Source organism: Symsagittifera roscoffensis, chromosome 2 (genome assembly GCF_963678635.1).
Source record: "Symsagittifera roscoffensis chromosome 2, txSymRosc1.1, whole genome shotgun sequence".
Taxonomy (NCBI): Eukaryota; Metazoa; Xenacoelomorpha; order Acoela; family Convolutidae; genus Symsagittifera; species Symsagittifera roscoffensis.
Window position 1 is genome coordinate 43,610,554 of NC_087063.1, and position 26,342 is coordinate 43,636,895.

Here is a 26,342-nt window from a genome sequence, read left to right on the forward strand (position 1 = left end):
CTGAGACGGATGTACATTCTTCCGATTGGATGTCAAAAATAGGAGTTTGGATATCCGAGGGATTCTTTGTAATGATGTGTGTGAAGGGGCTCGAACTGTCGTTTTCGTCCAGAGGTATTGGGTTTTTCGCGGAGCCTGGTTGATTTTCGTTCTCATCTATAAAATTTATGTACAACTTTTTACCATAGAATTGGGGAGGTCCAATATTTCGACTCGAACGTCTTCATTTAAAATCTTTACCAGTGCAAATGGTCTCCTTTGGGTGCCTTTCCTCAGTAATCGAGTTTTCATCAGAGGAGTCTTCTATCTCAAAAATTGGAAATTCGATAGGATTTTCTCCCTCCGATTCCTTCGTTGTATTCGACGGCGCGTTTGGGCCCTCCGATGTCGCTGTAGTAGAAGTTTTGCTAGGTGAGTGTGAAGTAGTTTGGGCTGCTGGTTTTATACTGATTGGACATTCCGCTGAGTCCATCGATTGAGGTTGTTTGTCTTAAATCTCGGATTTTATTTTAGTTTGATATGTTTGAGGATCTAATGATGAGGTAGGTTCTTCGTTAAAAAAGGGGTTATCCGAAATGAAACTTTCTCTTGTCATTTACTTGCATGGAGCACCACCCGCGATCAACTCCCAATCACTAATGTCAGATGTATCCGACGGAATGTACATGGATTCGTCACCTGCTAAATATCGAGTGTTAGAAGTCGAGGCTTTATTTCGGGTTCATTTTGGCTTGCTGGATTTAGTTGGTTGGTTTATCCCTCTAGACCTAGTGGTGACAAGAGTAGGCAGCTCTATTTGTCGTCTTGTTTTAGGGCCTAGTTTCCGCGTCTGTTGGGGCTTTGTTTTGTTAGTCTTTCTTGGACCTACTTGTAAATCAGTGTTAATAAAAAAAGGGATAGAAATGTTTCCTTTGAAGGAACGGATTGTAGAAGATTTAGACTTTGGGATGGCGATGTCCGATTTTCTAATGATTTTTGCGTCGGATAGTTCAACCGTAGATTTTGTTGAGTTTATTATTTTCTGACCCAGTTGTTTATAGACGGGATTTCCTTTTATACTTCCATTGGTCTTTCGGAGTAAATTATCTTTAAACGGGATGTTTAGAGACACTCGGGAAGATGAAGGTTTTGAAGATGTAGGGTGGTCTGAATCGTAACCTTTCTCAAGTGGTGACTGGTTCTTCTTTGGTACTAGACAATCTTTGTACCCGTCTCCTATCCGATCGTCCGCGTTCCAGTCGAGGGCTCTTTCTTTGCTTAAGATCGACTTCCCTTTGTCTAAAAATCCACCGGATAATTTACTAGATGCCAATTGTTTCCAGATCGTGTTCGGTTTTCTATTAAAATTTCGAACGATGAACATTTTATTTTTGATTGAAAGGAAGATCGTAAGTTCCAAATGATTTTCGAGATAGCGAATTGTAATGTAGGTTTTTGTTGTTCTAGTAACATTGCTAATAATTTAGTTTTTTTTAGTATGAACAAGTTTTTCTACAAGGCCGTTAGAACGATGGTCCCCAACTGTACAAAATATGAATTTGATATTAAAAGAATTACAAAATAGTTTAAAATGCTGACTAGTAAAACAGGATTCGTGGTCGACACGAATAGAGTTAGGAATCCCATCGAGGTAAAAATAGTCTTTAAGGAATTCGATTACCGTGTTTGATGACGTAGAAGATGTAATTTTAGCTGATGGAAATTTTGAGAAACGGTCTATACATAATAAAATGTATTTATTCTTTCCCCAGGTGTTATCTAATGGGCCGGTGAAATCGAGGTTAAGTTCCTCATTAGGTTCTGATAAAGCGGGAAGTTCGCTAATTTGTGTGGTAGGTATAATGCTTTTAATATTCTTACCAGTTTGGGTGCATTGGGTACAGTTAATCCCATGGAAGTAGATCTGCCGGTTTATGTGAGGCCACCAAATATATTGTGCTAAGTATTTCATACCGAATTGGCCAGGGTGGGATTCGTGTAAAATTTTCAAAACGGCGTTTCGAATTGTAAAATGAATAACCAATTTTCCATCCATATATAATAATCCCTCGGATTTGTGAAGGTCTTTCAAAAATTGGTACAGGTAACAGGAGTTTGCATTGATGCTTTTTACTTTGTTCTGTAGAGCTTTCATGATTGGGTTTAGCATTTCGTCGTCTTCCGTTAGTAATGCGACCAACTTTGCGTTAAATAACGTGTTTAGATCCAATGGTCTTTCAGGTAACTTGAGATTTTCTCGATATTTTGTTACTAATTTTTTGTGTTCAGAAGAAATTTGGAAATCGATTGAGACCTGTATTCCGGAGGTGGAAGGATTAACTGCAATTTGGTTATTAGACATGATTACACTATTTATAAGTATAAAATCCGAAGGATTACTAATTAAACTACTATTAAAAATTAAGAAATAAATATAGGCTGAATTTGATAAAAAGATTTTAGTAGGATCAGTGTTTGAAAAGTCCGAGGGAATGCATTTAGAGTAACAAAGTGCTGTTCTATAATGTTTTTGATTGCAAATTGGAATGGAAGAATTAATGAATATCAACGCTGTGATTATTACGTGATTGCGTAATCTCGTGTAATTGGAATTTTCCGATATTGAACTAATTGAATTACATAATGAATTGTCGTTATCCAACGGATTGAGTGCGTTATATATTTTTTTGGTAGTTGCAACTACGAATTCTTCATCGTAATGTGATGGGGAAATTGCCTTTCCCGAAATAGATCTTGAAATTAGGTCAGTAAAACCCATGTCTTTTCCCGCTAAATGCTTTATAGTAAAATAAAATGGTAAAAGACTATCTACCCATCTTGTCAGTCGACTATGATACGTTTTATTTGCGTGATTAGGTGACAAAGCGGAAAGGAAAGGAGAGCTTTGTGGTCGGTAAGAATTTCAAATTCTGAGCCGTAGAGATAGTTTTTGTAATGTTCTACCGCCCATACAACTCCTAATAACTCTAATTCGTTTGTTGAATATTTGGACTCGTGGGGGTTTAAAAACCTTGAAGCAAACGATACTGTTTTCCAGTCGTTCCCGTGGAGTTTTTCGAGGGGCGCACCTAACCCGTTATGTGAAGCGTCCGTTCTTACTCCCGTGGATCTTTTAACGTCGAAATGAGTGTTTTATGTGAGATTGACTATTTCTAGTTTTATCTTATCGAACGCTTTTGTATGAATTTCATTCCAAAGGAAAATTGACTTCTTGTTTAAAAGAGGTCTTAACGGGATTCCGAGGGATGCTAGATTTGGTAAAATTTAATGTATTGATTAGTTGACCCGAAGAATGATCTTAATTCCTTTAGATTTTTTGGAATTGGGATATCTTTAATCGCTTTGGTTTTATCGATTAGTGGAGTGATTCCAGATTTCGATATTTTAAAACCGAGCCATTCGATTTCTTTTTGGAAAAATTTGCATTTCGAACTTTTAAGTGCAAAAATGTAACTGTTTAACGTTGATAAAATTTTATAAACAATTTTCTTGTGGTCAATAAAACTTCCTTTGGAAGCGACTAAAATGTCGTCCAGGTAACAATTGGTAAAAGAAATATTTCCCATTGTTGAGTCCATGACTCTTTGAAATTCATTGGGCATATCGCCGAGTCCATAAAAACGGGTTACGAATTGATATGTGCCCGTTATATCTCCGCCTACCAGGCTAAAATTGCATTGACTGCTAGTAAAATTGTCTAACGAAAGTTGACTATATGCATTCTTTAGATCTAGATTGGTGAACCACACTTCTCCGGCGAAATTGTTGGAAATTTGAGCCGCTACATTATCCAATAATTCATGTATGTTGGGCATCTGGTATTTTTTCTTGTAAACTTGTTTGTTGATAAGATTCGAATCTAGGGCTAACTTTATCGTATTTTCCTTTTTACAAGTGATAACTGTCGGACTAATAAATCTGTCCGCGTCGCAATTTTCTAATTTTTTGATATGTCCTTCGGATTTGAGTCTGAACAATTATGTTTTTACTGAATCCAGTAAATGTAATGGGACTCGCCTGCCTTTTAGTTGAATTGGCTTTAGTGGTTCGTGGAAGTGTGTTATTTTTGTTTGGTTTTTTATTTTTCCAATCCGAAGGAATAGTTGTTTGAAAGTCTTGGAAATCATGTCGATTTCATTCTTTTTGTCAATTGATGTAATTCAATTGATAGGATTACAGGTTTTCTTGTTGATGTGTAGTAGGTAGTATTTCTGTGAAACTTCGATTCCCATTTTTGGCAAATTGTCATTCCTTAAGATGTTTCTTTCAGGTCCTTTTGTTAGGAAGAAGTGGCATTCCTTATGAGACCATCCATTTGAGAAAACAGAAATGATTACTTTTCCAGCGATATTTATTGCATTGTTCGTAAAACCGCAATAAAGTTATTTAGTCGCTTGGTCCACTGGATATATCTTCACATAAGGATCTCGTAACTTCAACTCGTGTAGGACGTTTTGTTTAAGGAAACTCACGGGGCTAGCTGAATCCACCTGTATATTGAGAATTACTTGGTTTTCGTTTCCTAGGCCGATGTTTAATAGTTTCTTCCATTCCTTTCTTTGATCTTCGTAGATAGTTTTTACGTTTAATACAGAATAATCATCGTTATCGCTCTGTTCGGACTCCGACCATGCGTTGATTACTCCACAGCATTCTCTATTAGCGCGGTCGTTATTTACATCCGGTTGTTCCGAAGGATAATTACAATCAGTATTATTTAGAATTTGACTATCCACAATATTTACATTTTTACGGCGTGATTTACAGATTCTAGTAAAATGTCCTCGATATTTACAAGTCGCACAGGTTGTATCTTTTGCGGCGCAAACTGCCAGATGTCCTTTGGTGAAATTTCCGCCGCATTTCATACACGTGTTGTTCCTTTCGATATTTAGGATGGGTTCTGGTTGTACATTAAAATGGTTAACAGGTTTATTGGAAGGGTATCCGTTGGATTTAAAAGTACTCGTCACTTTAAGGTGGTTTGTTATTCCTTTTTCATCGATCAAGGCCACATTTAAAGCTTCTAGTGGGGATAGAGTTTCCGTAAGAAGTTTCCGTTGGATGTCCGAGTTCTTCATATTATTGATAAATATATCTCGAATCCACTCGTCTTCTCCTGTGGGAATGTCACATCTTTTTGCCATTTCTGCGAGTGCCCCCCAGAATTGTTCTAGCGATTCTCTGTCTCTCTGTTTTCTATTCAACAGCTTGTGTATTTCGAAGGTTATGTTTGTCTTTCTCACAAAGGCTATAGACAAATTTTCTCAAAATTCTTTGAAAGAAATTTGCGGAACTTTAAATTTCGTCAACTTTTGGGCGAATATTATCTTTCTTCGTTTCCGAGGGCCAAATAAAGTATGGACCTGAGTTTTTTGTCCGCCTCTTCTATTCTCATGCTGTTGAATTTCTTAGTTTCTGATTTTATTGAGGCCATTTCTTCATCATCGTACCTCTTTTGCTCATGGATATTCCTCTAAATGCGAGATGTTTTTTGAGAATCAGATTCGTTTTCCGTTGGGTTTTCTAGTGTTGGAGGGAGTGGGTGATATCGTTCCGTTGGATTCAAGAGATTTTTGATATCGATTTTTTCCTTTGCGATTATTGCTAGTTGGAATAAGTCGCTCCTTTCTTCCCAAGGAATTGTTGGGTCCACTGTGTGTCTTTGCGAGAATGAAGGTATACCTCTCACGTTTGATTCGTTACTGTTTGACTGCGCCATGATAAAATGTTCCTTTGTTACAGCTAATTCTACTTAGTTACAGATAAAACAAGTATAAGAAGTGAATTAATCTCAAAGCTAAAACATTAAAATAGTAAGAGAGCATTCTCACCGCCGGAGAGAATGAACATAACAAGGTCAAATCTAAACTAACCAGTTAGAGCAAATTTAAGACTAATTAAATGAAATAAGAAAGAATGGTTTGATTCGAAGCAGTAACTGATGCATGTTTCATAAAATTTTGTTTTATGATTCTGAAAACGTCACGTAAATTATTAATAAGCAGCGAATTATGCCGCAAAATTGTTTCAAACTAAATTGAGGCAATCTAATTGGTAGTTTCAGTTATGTACCACACAAACTTTCACACTTGACGTTTGATATTAACCAAAACTATAATTTTGTAACGTTTTCTTTAGAAAAAACAATTCGATGATGATTGTGTGGCAGTCGGAACAATTAGGGTTTTGCCCTGAAACACGAGCAGTTTTATTGTTCCGACGTTCGTATCGAAAGTAATGGAATACTTGTGCTCGGGGTGTTTTTTTCGTCATACAAATTTCGACTTTTTAACTAGCCATTATTTGGCTGACTTTTTTAAAAATATCATTCAGAAGGTAATATTGTCTTGAGCTTAAATTTGAAGATTTATTTCATCTGTGATCATTTGTCGTAAAGTTATGGGGGTTAAAAGATTTCCATTTCGGCCAACTAGGTACAATTAACGCGCGATATATTTTGCGCTATTAACGCGTAAACGGAGATTTAATCCCTCTTAGAAATCGTTCCAAGTTGGTTGAAAGAAGATAATTTGCCATAATTGATTTGTTACTAAGAGCATAATTCATCACTTTATACCTAATATGGCGTGTGAGGGGATGATTTGCACAAAACAAAAACTCAAATTCAAGAGAAAACAAAATTTTTATTTCATTTTACTATATTTAGTTTTTTTTTATGTTAATGCTATGCTCCATAGACTTTGAAAGGAGGTCGGAACATTCAGGATTTTGCCCTGATATGAGTAGTCTTGTTTTTTTTGCACTAGTTTAAGACATAAAAGCTGCATCATTTTCTTGAAAATATATTATCAAATAGATTCCAGCAGAATCTCATGTTTTATATAACAAATTTCACATGAATCATAACAAGCTTCATATCAAAGTATTTACAGTAAAAAGATCAAATAATCTGATGCTAGCCACTCTTTCTAGGATATGCCACAGGCTTTCGCCGTCACGATGCTGAGCTTAAATTAGAAGATTTGTTTCACCTGTGATCATTTTTCGTAAAGTTATCGGGGTTAAAAGATTTCCATTTCGGCCAACTAGGTACAATTAACGCGCGATATATTTCGCGCTATTAACGCGTAAACGGAGATTTAATCCCTCTTAGAAATCGTTCCAAGTTGGTTGAAAGAAGCTATTTTGCCATAATTGATTTGTTACTAAGAGCATAATTTATCACTTTGTACCTAATATGGCGTGTGAGGGGATGATTTTCACAAAAAAAAAACTCAAATGTAAGAGAAAACAAAATTTTTATTTCATTTTACTATATTTAATTTTTTTTTATGTTATTGCTATGCTCCATAGACTTTGAAAGAAGGTCGGAACATTCAGGACTTTGCCCTGATATGACTAGTCTTGTTTTTTTTGCACTAGTTTAAGACATAAGTGCTGCATCATTTTCTTGAAAATATATTATCAAATAGATTCCAGCAGAATCTCATGTTTTATATAACAAATTTCACATGAATCATAACAAGCTTCATATCAAAGTATTTACAGTAAAAAGATCAAATAATCTGATGCTAGCCACTCTTTCTAGGATATGCCACAGGCCTTCGCCGTCACGATGCTGGGCTGATAAAACAATGATTGATCCCTAAAGATAACTGTTTATAGTTTTTGAAAAAAAATTAAGCATGAATTGGTGATTTTAAACGCACATCTGGTTTGTCTGATGTAACATCATAAAAGAACACACTCAATAAATCTTATATTTCTCTTAATACACAGAGAAGCTTGACCGGTTTATGGTGGTTAACCTGGAAAAATAAAAACTGTGAAAATAATGCAGAGTTGCTGTTCCGGATAGCTATCCAGTTGAAATCCATGTTCTTCTTTTGTATTTTACCTGGCTAATTTGATTCACTAATGTTGATTCAGTTGTGAAAAAAACAGCTACTTTCATTTTTGGATATGTAATTATGGCACATTGACTTTCTGACGTATCTGCAAAAATTGAATTTTATGAAAAAGGCCATAAAATCCAATTCAAGATTAGAAATTTACTCTAAAAAGAACTAATTCCCATTGATTGTCTGAGGCAAAGAGAACCGCCCTTCTCAATATAAAATTCAATAGCCAACAAAAACCACAGCGTGACGCAAAAATTATCTTTTGTTCATTTCCTAATATATCCAGCCTCAATAACAAAACAGGTAAGTTCATAATTGAATAAATTGGCTTCAAATGAATAACAAAGGGTATGATTTACAAATAATAGTAAGAGCCGTTAGCTTTATTGACCTTATTAAAGTGTATTTTTATAAATAAATATAAAAAAGTCCCTGTGTTGATTCCAGTAATTTTTTGCCTTGCATTCATACTTAAATTTCCAGCTTGAGAAAAATCCATTTCTCCTCGCAAAACCATACGGTTTTGGCAAGAATGGACCTCAGGTACATTTTCTATAGGACACTTAATTGCTCGTGCCCATTTTGCCAAAGGTTTTAATCGAGCGTTTGATACTTTCACGGGAAATAGACGTAGCGCTTTTTTTCAAAAGATTTTTTTTCACGTTTTTAACGTTTTTCCTGCAAGTATTTGGGATATAGGATTGAAATTTTGCCACATGCTTGATAAAAAACGATTTAGAAGGAGCTAGCTGGCCCAAAAATCAAAAAAACTTGTTTTGAAGGCACATGGTAGTGAGTATATCATAACTAGTTTCAGAGGTGTTTTCTTCGTGGAATTATCTTCTCAAAAAACACAAGGCGTTCTGATTTACGGGCCCAAATTGGAAGCTGATGCGCTGAACCTAACATTTAAGCCGCGGAAAAATGAAATATAGAAGAATTGAACAGCATTCTTGATCCGGCGTCATAAAAATTTCGTATACGGACAAAACCTTGGGCTCTTGTGCCAGAAAACCGGAAAACATTTAGAGACTACAAAATAGCTTAAAAAAATTCACAGCATCGTTCGGAGCAGTCATATTTTGTCAAAGATTTGCTTTGTTGGCTTTTTTCGATTATACATCTATAATTACCCGGTTTGACGTCTATAGAAGAAAAGTGCTTGTCATACAACTTCATATATGGCGTCTATGAAAAAAAATGTTATCATACAATTTTCATACAAATTTTCAAAGTTATTTTAAAGAGTTTTGGTACAAATGTATGGCCTACTCGACGCTTTTAAAGCTTCCTGGTCATCAAAAACTGCTTTTAATTTTTCAATGAAAAAATTGTTTATCATACAATTTTCATATATGAAAACTTCATGATTACTATTTTTTCATATATGAAAAAAAAAATAAAAAATCGTTCAATATCATTTTTAGTTGAGTTTATTTGAAGCGAATAAGAGTTTTTGAATATTGAGAGCATTTTGACTGTCGAAATTAAAGCTTATCATATAATTTTCATATATTTTCAAGGACTCTTAATATTTAGCAGTTTTCGAAGCCAGACCAGGCAACTCAAGCACTTCTTCTGTTTGTCATTGTTCATGGCTTAAATAGGAGGTCCTGCTCATTAGTATCAGAAAAACTCCTTGCATGCTGGAGGATGCTTCCTCTGCAAGCGAGGATGTTTCCACTGCAACAACCTGTCTGAATCTAGATATGATAAACTCGCTTTTTTAGGCCTTCAAAGCAAAGTTTCCCATCTTACAATCCAGCTAACTCCATCCAAATCAGGGGCAGATTTAGGGGGGCGGACGCCCTCCCCTCCCCTCCCTCAGGGATTCGACCCCATGCCGAAACAAAGGGTCCTCCCATTGGTACTTTTTAAGAAATCCATTTTTGGCCGACCGACCCTAAAGTTTTTCTAAGAGCGCCTTTGGCGCCAATATATACTGACTTTGAGGGGTAGCGCGCGCCAAAAAAACGCGATTTTTTTGGTCAAAATTTTCCAAAAAGTGCCCAAAACGGCTGTTTGACTTTTTTTCATAATTTTGTCTGTGGCGCAGAAAATTTGGCCAAAACCGCGTTTTTTTTAGAGCTTGGAAAATCAACTTGGTCGACCTAAAAAAAGGTCGACAAAATTTTCGAAATTTTTTTGAAAATCCGCCCCCCCTTGAGAAAATCCTAGATCCGCTCCTGATCCAAATGGTTTTATTTAGTTTGTGACAACATTTTAACTCAACAGTTAAAGAAAAAACGACCAAATTGTGAATATATTTGTGAATTTGCTCGTTGAAATCAAAATGTTGCAACTTCTATGTTATGTTCCGTTTCTGTACATTCCAAGTCATCCCACCTAAGCAGTCCGTTTGAATTTGTTGCATTTTATCTGGCGTTATAAAGCTGATTGACGAGTTAAAAAATAGTTGAATAAACAATTCACTTCTCGTTTTTAGAAAATTTTATCTTAATAAACTTTTTATGACATTTTCAATTTCAAAAACTTTTAAATCAAGTAAAAAAAGAAAGGTCTCATACAAGAACTGGTTGAAATCATCAAATTACAAGTTTGAGATGAAAACCTATTTTCGATGAAAACCGCTTTTGAGCCCTGATGAAAAAACGATATAACTTTTTTCTGAATGCCAGCAATCCGATGGTTTCAGTGATTTTTTCCTTCTTCTTCAAAAACTGACCACACTTCATGATGGGTAACCAATGAACATTTTTCTTTTAGTCTGTTTCATGTCTCCGCTGTTCATTTGATTTGGCTGTTATGTTTTAGCGTTTTCATTTTTCTTCTCACAGAGTTTTAAATCAACGTTGACAAAGTTGAAATCATGCAAACGAAGAAATATTTTTTCAAACACACCCAGGTTGATTCAGCTAGAGTTTAAATTTCAATTAATTGCCTATATTTGTTAAAAACTGTTTTTGCGCCCTCTCAAAAACAATATAAGTATTTAATGGCTTTTTGTCGCAGTGGTTGTGATGCTCGGCCTGCAAGCAATTTAATTTCTTGCAGGATTATAGTGGAATATTAATTATGGGCCTAAATTTTTCAACGTTGCTTTTTCCTCACAAATGAGCACGTATCATGATGGATATCTCATCAAAGTTTTTCTTTGTAAGCTTACTCCCTTTTCAATGTAAACTCTGTTCATTTATTCAACACCAATTATAGTTTTTTTAAAGTTTTCTCAATGAAGATTTTTTTAGTTTTTTTTAATGAAGCTCAAAGTTTTTTCAATGAAGATTTCATTGAAGATTTGTTTTTTCAATGAAGCTCAAAGTTTTTTCACTGAAGATTTCAATGAAGATTTTTCTAGTTTTTTTTCCACTGAAGCTAAAAGTTTTTTCAATGAAGATTGTTCATGGAAAACGTTTTTTTTTTTGCAAAACCAGAGATGTTTTGTAGACATCCAGAAAAGATTTCTACCGTTGGTAGAAACTTTAATCTCCTACGACCTAATCTCGCGCCCATATCACATCTATCTGTATTTCATCCAATTATGTGCGGAAGATCTTTGAAAACATAAAACAAGCGACAGTTCAAACAATGAACGCAAATGCGTTGAAAGCAAAATTATGACTAATTTTTTTGATGCCATACTAAACCTTTGACGGAAATAAACTATTATGTTTGGAACGTCTAGTCTTTGTTAACCAGACGCTGTAATTAGGCTAATGTTTGCGACCAGACCAGAGTGGAGGATTTTTAACAAGATCCCAGCTATCATTTCAGCGATTTCCCCCCTCGTTCAGAGTAGATACGATACATTCAAGATCAACCAACCTACGCAGTTCGGTTGAATCTATTTCTTTTTCTCAAGTGTTTCAAAACTTATTGAAAATTTGAAACACAAGTATATAGAATGCTGAATATTTTCCGTCGCTAGAAACTCTATCAAAATCAACTATTTCTGATACTTTCGAATTACAAAAAAAATTGAATTCATGTGTAAAATGAAATGTTTCACTCACACATGTTCTGAAATTGTCAAAATGCTGATAACAATTTCCCTCCGATTTAGAATCCTTATCGCTTAAGCGATGACTAATCAGCTACTACTTTCATTATGATGTCCAGTCACAAGCAGGGGTGTTCAGTTATCGATATAGATTATATTGCAGTTTCAAAATAGATTATCGATATTTTTGAGCTGACAAAATAAATAATCTCCAGTATTAGTTTTGAAGCGGGAATAAGTTGTTTTTCATTTCCAATAAAATTTTAAAATCGTGCACCCCTAAGTTCTTAAAAGTTAACAAAGCTGGGGTTTAAAAAGGAAAACTAACAGTTTTTGTGCTATCGTCCACAAGAGTACGACCGATCAAACGGAGTGAATACAGTTAAGGTCAGACAATATCAATCTAATTAAAAAAGTAAACATGCAGTCACAACATTTTTGTTTCATGGTAACTCTAATACTGTTATAGACTCTGACCAATGCCACTTTAGCACTGATCGGATGTGAAGATAAAATTTTAAAAAAATTTTACAATTGTTATTATTGATTTTTGGTCTTTTTAACTCTTTTGAGATTTTTTGCACATTGAAAAATGATTGCACAGTTTTTCAATGAAAAATGCTTATAAAAATTTGTTATAAACAAAAGAAAAATTCAAAATTAATGAAAGCTGTTTTTGGGTAATTTTAAAGTAGTTTCATGAGTATTTTTAATGATAAAGAGCGTTTTGACTGTCAAAAATAAGATTTTGATTTTGGTCGAAAAAAAGTGTATGATATAATTTTCATTTTTGAAAAATGAACAAGACTGCTCGTATCAGGGCGAAGCCCTGAATGTTCCGACTGCCTTTTAAAATTTATGGAGCAGTAATAACATTTAAAAATTCAATGAAATATAACAAAATCAAAAAAAAATTTTTTTCTAAAATTTGAACATTTTTGTGAAAATCATCCTCCCACACGCCACACAAAGAACAAAAGGATAGATTTCGTTCCTTGTAACAAACCAATTATGGCAAATAAGCTTCTTTTAACCAACTTGGAACAATTTCTAAGACGGAATAACTCTCCGCTTACGCGTAATAGCGCGAAATATATCGCGCGTTAATTGTCCCAAATTGGCCAAAATGGCAATCTTTAAACCCCCATAACTTTACGAAAAAAGATCATAGGTGAAATATCTTTTCAAATTTGAGCTCAGGACAACAATACGTTTCGAATGATAAAAAAAATGCCGTCAAAAATGGCTAGTTAAAAAGTCGAAATTTGTCTGAAGAAAAAAAACCCACCCCGAGCACAAATATTCCGTTACTTTCGTATCGAAAGTCGGAACAAAAACGGTAATCATTCTCTTTTCTTCCAAGTTTTGTGGAAAAACTGTGTTATTTGAAGCTTGTAAATTAATTTCCCTACCCGGAAAAAATGCCAATCATTGCTCTTTAATTGCTCTCTATTCGTTTTTCATTGAAACTTTTTGATGAAATAATATTATAACATTTTTTCAAACTAAGAGATAGTATGATAAGCAATTAGTCATAATATGAAATTTTCAATTGTTTTCAACCGGATTTAATCTCGCCGCCTTATCTCTCACTTCTTTTTGTTCCGGCTATCGAAGAAAACAGAATATTTATGCTCGGTGTGGTTTTTTTTTGATTACTCGATCCGGAACAAAAGAGATCACCCTAATAGCCTGTCAGCATATCGGCATATCGGCATTTCGGACTGTTACCAATTTGGCATATCAGCATATGATGTACCGAGTTTTGAAAAATTGGTTGCCTCATGAATGAGTAACGAGTTATGGACAAAATGAGGCCTTGTGAATGGGCATCGAGTTATGGACAAAATGAGGCCTTTTGAACAGGTAACGAGTTTTGGAAAAATGGAAGCCTTGTTAACAATTTTCAATTTTGGATAAAAGCGTAGGCCTTTTGAACGTTCATCGGAAGCTTCACAAAGACAGTCATTTTAATCAATGGAAACTGATGAGAGTGGGCAGTGGACCAAATATTTGAAATTGAGTATGCCGTTGAGATTCAGCAGATTGGTTTTATCGTTTATCGAAAACTGTACTTTTTCTTTTTCCCTCTGTTTTGCAACCCACCCACAAAACTTTCAACTGTTTTTGTCAGTCAATGTGCTAATTACCTCCCATCAATTCATTCCTCATGGGCTACAAAAACTCGTCCAGTCACAGCAGAAAGACTAAATGTGCTGATAAAGGCAAAACACGGTTGCCCATACAAGACAAATAATTTTTCTGGTCAAAAATTGCTCTGCGTTTATGCTTTTGAAAATTTTAGTCCAAATTTCTCTACCTAATTTGTTTGAACTCGGTAAGCATCCCGCTATCAAAGAACAGCAAAATCTAACGTTTGAGTCAGAAAAAGACAAGCTCTCGAAAGTGTGAGAAAAAAAAATGTCCTCGACAGGAACGCTTGAAATTTTATTTCTTAATTGTATCACTTGTAAAACTGATCTTGTCGTGTGAAGTAGTTTGTGCTCCGATGACCTCAGATTTACTCCGAATGGCTTAAAAGATTTTGATTTAATCTATAAGACGCACAGTAACTTATATGAATCCATTGTTTTTGTCATGTGTGGGGAAAATGCACAGGTCTGCAAACATTAATAATTTTGCTTCGGTTATGTCAAGTCTCATTGTTGTGTTCTGATTATTGTGAAATGAAGATGAGCTGAATCAGATCAGATGTACACAGATGCGTGAAAAGTCCTTGATCAAAAAGTTTGGGCAACTTCAAACTGTCGTGAGCTCCCACCTCGGAAAACTTGATAGCGTTTTTTCAGGAAAAATACACAATTCTGATAGCTTCAACAGTTTTGCTTCGGTTATTTCAAGTCTTCTTGGTTTCGTCTGGTGATTGTCAAATGAAAATGAGCTAAGGCAAAGGCCAAAACGAATAAGCGTATGATAAGTTTCCCTGATATAACAATAACAGAGTAACTCGTCAGAGTATGAAGAACAAAATACATATTTGTTCACACAAATTGGATGCTCTCGCTTTTAGGAAAAATATCATACTTGAAAGCAATAGTTTGCCTTAATTATCAGAACATTGAAGTCTTGACGTGGTCAACGATTGTACGACAACAAACGCCTGATCGATTTTGATCATGAAAAGGGAAGGAAAACTCCAATGTCTTTCCGACTTCCTGTAAGTTGGGTTTTGAGTGGCCAATTTCCTTGATGCTTCCCGGGTTTACGTCCATAGAAGAATTAGCTTGTCATACAACTTCACATAAGGCGTCTATGGGAAAAATGCTCATACCATTTCAGATAAAATTTTAAAAAATTGTTACAATTGTTATGATTGATTTTTGGTCTTTCTAACTCTTTTGAGATTTTTTGCACATTCAAAAATGATTGCACAGTTTTTCAATGAAAAATACATATAAAAAATTGGTTTATGAATGAAAATCGTATGATTTATTATAAACAAAACAAAAGTTTCAAAAATACCGAAATTTTTTTTGGGTAATTTTAAAGTAGTTTCATGAGTATTTTTAATGATAAAGAGCACTTTGACTGTCAAAAAAAAAAGATTTTGGTTTAGGTCGAAAAAAAGCGTATAATTTATTTTTCATTTTTGAAAAATGAAAAATTAGCAGATTCCCGAAAAAAAATTAGTTTCATAAAGTTTTAAATTAGTTTAACAAAAGTTTTCAAGGATATAGGCCGTTTTGGCAGACAAAAAAAAAGTTTTAATTTTTACTTACGCCTCAAATTTTTTGAATGTTTTTTGTACAATTTCATGAGATGGAGAAAAGTTCCTATAAAATTTTATAGTGTGGAAAAAGGTAGGCTGTCATAAAATTTAGTTTTAAATGCGTTTTCATTCCGTTTCATGCTATGTAAAAGTGCTTGTCATACAACTTCATTGTATGAAAAAAAGGCTTTTCATAAAAATTTAATAGCATGAAAAAAGCTCATCATACAATTTAAAAGTATAAAAACGGTAGCGAACTCTTTTCTTCCAAGTTTTGTGGTAAAACTGTAATAATTTAAGCTTGTAAATTAATTTCACTACATGGAAAAAATGCCACTCATTGCTCTTTAATTGCTCTCTATGCGTTTTTCGTTGTAACTTTTTGATGAAATAATATGATAACATTTTTTCAAACTAAGAGATAGTATGATAAAAAATTAATCATAATATGAAATAGTACGACATGCATTTGTTTTCAACCCAGTAAACCCTTATCTCTCACTTCTTTTTGTTCCGGCTATCGAAGAAAACGGAATATCTATGCTCGGTGTGGTTTTTTTTATTCCTCGATCCGGAACAAAAGAGATCACCCTAATAGCCTGTCAGCATATCGGCATTTCGGCCTGTCACCATTTTGGCATATCGGCATATGGTGTACCGAGTTTGGACAAACTGACGCCTTGTGAATGGGCATCGAGTTATGGAAAAAATGAGGCCTTGTGAACGGGTAACGAGTTTTGGAAAAATGGAAGCCTTGTTAACAATTTTCAATTTTGGAAAAAATCGTAGGGCTTTTGAACGGGCATCGGAAGCTTCACAAAGACAGTCATTTATAATCAATGGAAACTGAGGAGAGTGGGCAGTGGACCAAAGATGTGAAATTGAGTATTGGTTTTATCAGATTGGTTTTATCAGCAGATTGGTTTTATCGCTTATCGAAAAGCTTACCCTTTGTTTTTCCTTGTTTTGCAACCCACCCACAAAACTTTCAACTGTTTTTGTCAGTCAGTGTGCTAAATACTTCTCATCAATCCATTGCTCATGGGCTACAAAAACTCGTCCAGTCACAGTAGAAAGACTAAATGTGCTCATAAAGGCAAAACACGTTTGCCCGTACAAGACAACTAATTTTTCTGGTCAAAAATTGCTCTGTTTTTATGCTTTTATAAATTTTAGTCCAAAACTCTTTACACAATTTGTTTGAACTCGGTAAGCATCCCGCTATCAAAAAACAGCAAAATCTAACACTTGAGTCAGAAAAGGACAAGCCCTCGAAAGTGTGAGAAAAAAAGAAAAGTCCTCGACAGGAACGCTTGAAATTTTAATTCTTAATTGAATCAATTGTAGAACTGATCAATTGTGAAGTAGTTTGAGCTCCGATGACCTCAGGTTTACTCCGAATGGCTTAAGAGATTTTGATTTAATCTATAAGACGTACATTAATTTATATGAAACCATTGTTTTTGTCATAAGTCTATTATTGATCAGTCAACAAACACTAGTTCAATGTGGGTGCAAGTTCGTTGAATCAAGCGTTAGAAAAGATACCTTCTTCAATCCGTTATCAACTTGTTAATACTTACTTAGCCATATCTGGTCCAAGTTTTATTCCCTTTACTTTGAGTTATTTCCTATCATCATTCAAAAAATGACGACGTCATAAATAATTCAGTCAGTAAGAATCTGATTAATTAGAAAAAAAAACACTTTCCGTATCATTTGCAGGTGGGTCAAGAATCTCAAAATACTTGCTGCTAATGAATAAAATTACCGAATAAGAAGCAACACGCGCTCTTTAAGCAACGTGCTCACATCTTGTTCAAAACGCTGGCTTATCTAGCTGAGGCATAAAGATCTGTAGCGAAAAAGCTTGAATGTTTCAATTAAGCTACAGTGCTTTAGCGTTTTTTTGTTCATTTTTGTTTTAAATTAGGATTTGTTACGTCCCTTTCTTTATTTGAAAAGCATTGTTTTAACAGTTTGCCACAATTAACCAAGAATTAGGCCGAAAAAAAGAGTCTAGACTGAATTCGGAAATTGCCCTCCTCAAACTTTATAATTACATTCAGGAAGCCATAGAGAACAAAAAACGTAAGGTAGTCGTTGAAAACTACATAAAAAAGTAATACGTTTTATTTTTCTAAGTTGAGATTAGCTAACTAGCCGAAAAACTACTACAAGAGACAAGATTTGTGAGAAATTGGAAGATTGAAGTGACCTGGTGACGGCACGACACGATGAGGTATTTCAGACAGCTTGTATTTTGTAGGGGCTGGATGACAAGGAAGATCCGGCATATCTTGTTCCAGGAAGTGGCTTCTTCGAAAGCGTCCGAAAAATATCGAAGTTCACATTGGTCTACAAAAACATCACAGAATAAAACAGTCTAAATGACATCCAGTCAACGGAAAAATTAGTTGATAATAGCTAAGGTATGATTAAAGAGGTTGAGAGACAAAATGATGCATCGATGCGTTTACTAGAACTGAAGTAACAGGAGGTAAAGATCAAGGGAAAATTGGAAGAATTACAAATGCGCGAGGAGAAAAGAAATTTTTTTTAAGGCAAAAAAGCTTAATCGGAGATCCCGACTGAGTTGACTTGTTTGCTAGTTTGTTAAGTTCTAATAGAGAAACAGCAGATAACGCAGATACTCTAGCGCGGAAAACGTGCACAAATTGAGTACATAAGCGACCGTAACTGCTTCAAACGCAGACAACTCTAGATTAGATAAGTTCAGTATAACGACCCGGTGGAAGTGGTTCCTGCGAGTAAAGCCAATTAGGTAGTTTTTCATGACAAATGAGGGATGGCGCCATAAGCCTGTAACTTTTTCAAATCTTCCACTTATTTTGGCGGCGGTACTAAAAACAGCTAAATATTGGCGATTATGGGTCAAAAAAATACCCAAACGAGATACAACCCCACCAGTTTTTAATTGCGAATCAGTGAACTAATGCTGAACCTGCTACGTTTGTTTTTTGAAAGTGTTCCTTCCTCGTTGTAATTAAAGTTATTTCCTCAAAAAGGAATTTTCCGACAGCTCCACTGTAGATAACTTCATCTAATGCAGCCAGTTCTACGAGCCGAACCTCGCATTGTGGATTTCTGTAACTGCAACGTCGACCCCTATTGTTTGTATACTTCTGAATGTTGATTGAAGCCGCGCACGTTTTTAGGGCCTTGATAGCATTTGCCTCTCAAAATCTGTAAAGTTGCCATACAATAGAGGGGGCAACCTGCTGTTTCGATCCGCCACATAAGCATGTAAGGTTGCAATCACCGGTTCCGCAGGATAATCCTAAATCGTCCGTTTATCAGACCTATTTTTCAATCCAGTCTCATTGTGCGTAAATGAACGGTCTCCTTTTGCGTATTTCAATTGGCCATTGCAATTGATATTCGTGTGAGACTTAGCTGAAATCTTGCCATCGAAGAGGAATGATCCATTAACCGAAGGGAAACTTTCCAATTATGGTGATAAGCCGTTGGAATGACATCAGATGTACACGGATGCATAAAATGTCCTTGATAAAAATTATTGATACCTCAAACTGTCTTCAGCTCTCAACTCAAAAAACCTAAAAGCATTCCAACAGGGGAAAATGCACAGTTCTGCAAACAAAAATATTTTTGCTTCGGTTATGTCAAGTCTCATTGTTGTGTTCTGATTATTGTGAAATGAAGATGAGCTGAATCAGATCAGATGTACACAGATGCGTGAAAAGTCCTTGATCAAAAAATTTGGGCAACTTCAAACTGTCGTGAGCTCCCACCTCGGAAAACTTGATAGCGTTTTTTCAGGAAAAATACACAATTCTGATAGCTTCAACAGTTTTGCTTCGGTTATTCCAAGTCTCCTTGGAGTCTTCTGTTTATTGTCAAATGAAGATGAGCTCAAAGAAGCCGCCATCTTGAATCAAGCTTTATGTAATTTGCATTGGAACTTGAAGAAATTTTAGTTGTTGTACACAGCCAAGCGCAATTGGTATTGCCATATTCTTTTTTAATTCCTTTTGAACAATTAGTTGAAAGCAAGGGCCGAAACGCATAAGGGTATGATAAGTTTCCCTGATATAACAATAACAGAGTAACCCGTCAGAGTATGAAGAACAAAACACATGTTTGTTCTCAAAAAATGGATGTTCTCGCTTTCAGGAAAAATATCATACTTGAAAGCAATAACACTAGTTCGCTTTAGTTATCAGGACTTTGAAGTCTTGACTGGTCAAGGATTGTACGACAACATACACCTGATTGATTTTGATCATGAAAAGGAAAAGAAAACTCCAATGTGTTTCCGACTTCCGGTAAGTTGGGTTTTGCGTGGCCAATTTCCTTTATCTTCCGGTTTGTTGACAATTTTTTCGGGAGCTATGCTGAAAAAGTTGAAAGTATTAGTCAAATTAAAACGTGGTACGAGTTAGAAATGTAGGGCAGCAAATCAGCGTTCGCATAGTCCTTCTAAATCAACATTAAACCAGGATAGCAGCGATGCTGGTAGACATGTTGTGGGCCAATGACAGCAGCTCCCTGCCCAGCAATTACTGCTCAGCGTTGGCAAGGCTCAAAAAATTAAATAAAAGCTTCAGAAAAATTGTGTTTTGAAAGATAAATCACTGAGACAAAAAAAGACCACAGGTTATGTTGTTCTGGATAAAGGTGAAGGATATTTACCCCACCGCAACGTGCTCAATCAAAACAAAACCGGTGCTTTTAATGGACGTTTCAATTGGTTGGCTTTTAATGAACGTCTCAAATTTGCTCGGCCAATCACTGAACAAAACTTTGCTCGCTGGGCCTGATTTACCGCAAATCATTTAACACGTGCTGATGAGCTTCCATCAGCCTCAGTATGCCTTCTCCGTGTATATAAAGGGTATGTTCCGCCAAATTGCCGTTCCTCCTTGTGATCAAACATCTCTGGCGTGACAATTTTTGCGTAACAATTCCACAACGGAGTTGGAAGCTCTTCAGTATTCCCGGCATAATTTTTAAACATATTTCAATACTTTTTCTGGGCTGAACCTGAAGAAGGCAATTGTTGGAATTTTTTTCAAAACTTTCGCTTGCCGGGCTCAATTTTTTCTGGCAAAAAATACATTTTTTAGTCACAAACAGCAAAACCAACCTCCTTTTCGTTTTTTCGTTTGAGAAAACCGTAGGTTTTTTTTAAATTACCACTATCCCTCCCTTTACAAAATAGAAGAGGTACAAAATCACATATGTTAAACCATTGAATGATTTTTTTTTGGATTGGCAGTTTGTTACTAGGTACATTATAAAAAATTCGTTACTAGGGGGGGGGGGGGCAATTGGTTACTAGCGGTGGTGGGTGTGAATAGTTAATAAGATCCAAAATCCTTGATGTTTTCTATATAAGCTTCAAAAAAATAGCAATAATTTTGACGCCAGGATTGTATAGAATTCAAAAAACATGCATGCAAGAAACAGTTGAACAGCGTGTGAAAATAAAAATTAGGTTATCTTTTGTTCAAAACTAAGTCAAAAAAATAATTGAAGAAAATTACAAAAGCGGAAAAGATTGAGATGGCATTCAGTCAGTTTTTTTTGGTTGCGAATGAGGTCTCAGAATTTTAAAAGCATGGCACTACTTCATTCAAGAAACTTGCAAGATCTCACATGCACATCTTTTTGGCCGAATGTGCAATGATAGGTTGGGTTTCAGACTCTATGCAGATTTTAAGAAACCAAATAACAGAAAATTAACCTTTATTCTACATTTAGTAATAATTTGAAACACTGCGCGTCAATTAATTACACCTCTTCCACAAAGAACTTGAGGTAAGCCCAATAAAGTAGCGTTTTTAGAGTACTTTTTTTGTAGAAAAACAGAACTAGTTCACTTTGCATTAATAGGCAAGAAGCAATTTAAACAGAAGGTAACGAGAAGTCATCAATATGAGTAAAAAAAATTAATTCGAATTATGCCTCTTATAAAGCCCAACAAAAATTAAGGAAGGTATGAGATTCATATTTCAATTTGAAAAAAAAAATAAATTTGCCCGATAGACAAAAAATGTCCGTTTTTTGTGAAAAAGTTAGCTTTTACTCAATAACTATTTGGAAACATTTTCTGTCCTTTTTTGTTGTCAAAATCCATCACTTTTTGTTTAATGTTATTGCATTTTGAAAAAAAACGCGTTTACAAATTCAAATCAGCCCTGTAATATCTCTACATGTTTTTTCTACATGTTAGCCTATCCAATTTTCAATTATCAATTTGTTTGACGTCGTACAAAAATTTCTGACTTTGAATGGAACAACTGAAATGTTTTGATTTCCATTTTGTTCTGTTACACAAAAGTTTCATTTGATTTCTTAAATTTTGTTGAGAAACTAAGAATTTTCGAATAAGAAAAAAGAAAGAGGGCTGCAATGATAATCAGTCAAATATAAATTTTTCCCAGGACTTTGAAGAAAAGATGAAACAATTGTGATCGTTGTTTTTTTTTCTTTCATTTTCGATTTTCTAAGCTTTCAACCGCGATAATTTTGCAGCTACTGTGAAAAATTACAGGGGTTTGGCAATTTTCAAATTAGAAATAGGGAAACGTTTTAACTGCGCGAAATGTTTCTATTTTTTTATTCAAATGTAACATGAGCAACAAAACAAATGTGCCTAATAACCCAAAAATCAAAGAAAAAATACAGAACAAAAGTTATTCAGAACCTTTTTGAGGCAAGACCTAACATTTGGCAATTGAAATTTTGCAAAACAGCTAAAGTTTCTATTGTTATCTTCAAAATTGAAAATGCTCTTTTAGATAGACTAGCGAAAAGCAAAAAAATCATCCTAACTCTTTTTGCCAAAAAAAAATTGTCTAATCATTTTTAGAATAGTTTAAGAGCATGTTAACTTCAAAAAGGTATGAGACAAGACAATGAAACCTGACATCTCCGTTTGAGAATCAGTTTGTAGGTGGGAACTTTTCCACGATAAAGAAAGAAAAAACAATTCGTTTTAGCAACAAGAATTTGCTTTTAAAATTTATTTCATTAAGTTAAGAGTTCAAATTTGAAGTTGAAGTTTAAACTCAAAAGTTTTTTTAATCATCATTTTTTATCTTTGCAAAAAATTACCTTCGTTTTTACGGATGTTGAAGCTTCTCAGTATACTCGGCATAAGTCCGTTGCACTGGATTCCCCGACAAGCGCAATTTTTGCACTTGACCAGAAAGCCAGTGATAGCGTTGAAAAGCTCCTGAAGCATCTAGATCTGGACTAACTAGGTTCTTCGTGGAAGACTATTCGGGTTCATTCGAAAATTGTGATGAAGATTTAGGAATTGTCAACAATCTAGAGAACTTACTTAAATTGGGGGATTCTGTCTTCCCAGGTTTTTAGTGATGTTCCTGCATTTGATGCAAATTTAAATCCTTAAGTTGATGTAACTGCAAAATTAAGCGACCTTAAGTGTGGCAGTGACCCTTTGAATTCTCATTTGTTAAGGTAAAACAGGAGAAAGGAAAAGATTACTTCCACGATTATCAACAACAGAGATCCAAACATCTTTTTCGCAATTAACTGCTTTCAGTTTTGTCTCCTCGGCCTTCGTTTGCTGGCGCCTGGTTAGTAAAATCACTTGGCGCATAACTGGGCAACAGTTGGATGATTCCTTGCCAAAAGCGCTCTGAAAAAAAGAAATTTTGGTGGCACTCAGGCATGTTTGTCCCAGGAGAATTAGTACTTTGCTGAAGCTACTTCAGTAACCCATTTAATCAATGTGAACTTCCTTGTTTGGGCAATAGATTTTTTCCCTGATATGTTTTTGCGGTTGGTTTCTTTCATGCCCGGTTTATTGAGTGTCAAAAAATTGAACATGCTTTCTCATATGGTCAAGCAAGGATTTTCATCCCAAAGCTGGAATTGCAGGCAGTCAACACCACGGCGGTAGGAAGATATAGTACTGGAAGATCTAATACTTTCAATCATTGTAACCTGCTCTTTCTTTACCTTTGGTACCACGGTGTTTTATTGTTCTGATGTATAAATTAAGTTCATTGCAAACCGTGTCCTTGAAATAAAAGAACCCACCACTGTGAACTAATGATATCATGTGAATAGTGGAGATAATCCAGAGGGCACTATCACACGCAGAACGTCGGCGGAAGGCTTGAGAGAAAACTTCGGCGGAAGGCTTGAGTCAGCGATCCAAGCCATTTGTTGGGTTTTGAGTGGCCTTTCAAACCTAATCTAGATGCTCTTATTAACATCCTCTCATGCAAAATCTGTGGACGAAAATATAGATAAAAAACACTTGCTTTTACGAGTAATTCTACGCAGCCAGAGACCGTTCCTATTTGGGAGAATTATATTAGTTGTACAAAACTGCAGCAAAAAACAGCTTTCTTTTGAAGTTTTAGCTGAAACACAAGCGTTTCTGCGGGCCTTCCGCTCAATCTGCCGATCCTGCCAAGTAGCAATTGCAAAAGAAAAATTGCTAATTTCAGCTAACTTCGAATTGCTCCCGGTTGAGTTCAAAGAACTTCAATCAGGAATACCCTTAGAAAACGTCTAGCAGCGTTGCAGATGGTTAATCAACCTTTGTCGGCCCTGGTGGCATTGATCGTTCCACTTGACTAGACACCTGGTGGTATTAATCTTGGAGTCTTGTCTTCTGGTGATGAAAATGTTTCTGAGGCATCTGAACTTTGTCTGCAACCATAATATTTTGGTTTAGAGGCGCTCCAGATTACACCAGAGGTTTTTGGTAATTGGTTTGTGAGCAACCGTCCGTGAAATTGAAAGGTGTTATTTTGTTTGTAGAAAACACAAGGCAACCACGTTACTTTTAATGAAGTCAGACCTCCATGTCGAACGTTTTGTTTACCGCCAAAAGCCATTCAGTTTTCACGTGATTTTCTCCGCAGTACTTAAAAAAGATGGGCTTTTTCTTCACCTGCATGACTACTTGAGCCGTACACATCAAAATTGTTTCCCTTTATGGATACCGGTTCTTACGCCATGTATCACGTGGTCAGAAAACATTTCCAAGTTTGTTGAAGCGGAGAAATAGTTCTTATTAAGAGCGGAAAAATAATCCTCCCGGCGCGCCGCATCTTTGTGGGGAAGGTTAGTCCCCAGATGCAAACGTGTTTCTGTGCAATCACACATCGTTCGGAAGGAGCTTTTTTCTGCCACGTTTTGTATAGTGGAGCAATCATCGAATGCGAGTGCAATAATGTCTGTTGCTCCTGATTCAACTGAAACCTTAACTCTTAATCACTTGGCTTAATCATGCCAGTGTTAACACCTAAGCGCAAATTCTAATTGGTAGCGTGGGCTGAAGTAGTTTGTCCCTTCCTTGAACCAAGTGCTCCAAGAAGTATGCCAACTCAAATTGTGGTCTAAGGATTGGTGATAACGTTTCGATCATCAATCCCAGCAGCCCTCGTGAGCACTATCCTTTAGTTCGAGTAACTTCTTCGCACTACGGCAAAGATAACGTCTCTCGTTAACAACCGTAATAACTAAATCCGGCCAATTTTTCAAGTCTTTTGTGAAACTTGCCTCGGTTCTCGCTTCTTTTTGTTGCTGATTAATTTTTAATTCGAACTACGCTTAATGAAGTGCACTATAAAAGCAGTCAAATAGAGAGACAATGATCGTGCGACTTACATTACCGACCGGGCTACAAAGCGACTCTTCTTAACCGGGTTGAAAGCCCCTCCAGCAAAATATTTTTCATTTTTAGGTAAAACAGGTTTTCTTCTGTTAAAACCTTTTTTTTGACCATGATTGCCAGATTTTCTTTTGTTAAAGCCATTTTTTTCCTGAATCGGGAACTTGATCACGCGCTTTCAGTTTCGATGATATAAAAACGCTATTGTATTGTAGATGTTAAAGATATAAATTATGCCAAAATTGCCAATTTTTTGTTTATTTTCTGTTAAATTGGAGATTGAAGTGACGCGATATCAAGAATATTAAATAAACATTCGAGACCCAGTGTTATCGATCCGAGACAGCGTGAGGCAGCATAACATTATTGCAAGCGTAAAGTTCAAACGATGAATGCAATTGCATTGAAAGGAAAATTGTGAATTGTTTTTTTGATGCCACACAGAGCCTTCGACGGAAAATTTTGATATTCGGTATGTGTAGTATTCTGCGACCAGATTATGACGCGACCAGAGCGGCCCCTTATGCATCGGTGCAACTGGCGCGACCAGCATCACCCCTCTCCTGCTGGTCGCGCCAGTTCGATGCGACCAGTAGTAACCAGGAAACGGCGGAACCAGATTAACGGCGCTGACCGGTTTTTCGCAACCATGAAAAATGGCGCAACTTATGCGAGCTAGAAAAAGATGACGCAAACGGCACTGTTTCCATCGGTTTGACCAAAATTTCCGAATTGTGTTGATCAAAGTAGATATGACCGAAATGTAATTTCTACAAGCAGGTCACTGAAGGACCTTTTAATCCGACTTGCGAAGGGTAATTTTTGTTTATCGTAAGTTTCGAGAAATAGTTTAATTTTCAGATTATTTTACACTTACAAATGAGTAAGAGAAACGAAAGTCTTTTCGAGAGAAACGTTTATACCGCATTTTTAACCTTATTTTAGTGTTTTTTTCTAGGCCGAACCTGAAGATGGCATTTTTTCTGGCAAAATATCATCTTTTAGTCACAAAGAGCAAAATCAACCTCCTTTTCGTTGAAGAAAAGCCTAAATTTTTTAAACTATCCCTCCCCCTCCCTTTTGCTAAAGGGGGAGATTCGTTATTAGGTATAAAAATCACATATGCTTAACCATTGAATT

The 26,342-nt window shown here is 35.7% G+C and overlaps 1 protein-coding gene across 1 annotated transcript in view; it reads left to right on the plus strand.

The window, feature by feature from the left end:
* The first annotated feature begins 8,104 nt into the window (after window positions 1-8,104).
* LOC134839426 (5-hydroxytryptamine receptor 1B-like) overlaps window positions 8,105-26,342 on the plus strand; it is a 166,845-nt gene continuing 148,607 nt past the window's right edge. Inside the window, exon 1 of the mRNA XM_063854972.1 lies at window positions 8,105-8,168. The gene's annotated coding sequence lies outside the window, so the exon portion shown is untranslated. The remainder of the gene's footprint in view (window positions 8,169-26,342) is intronic.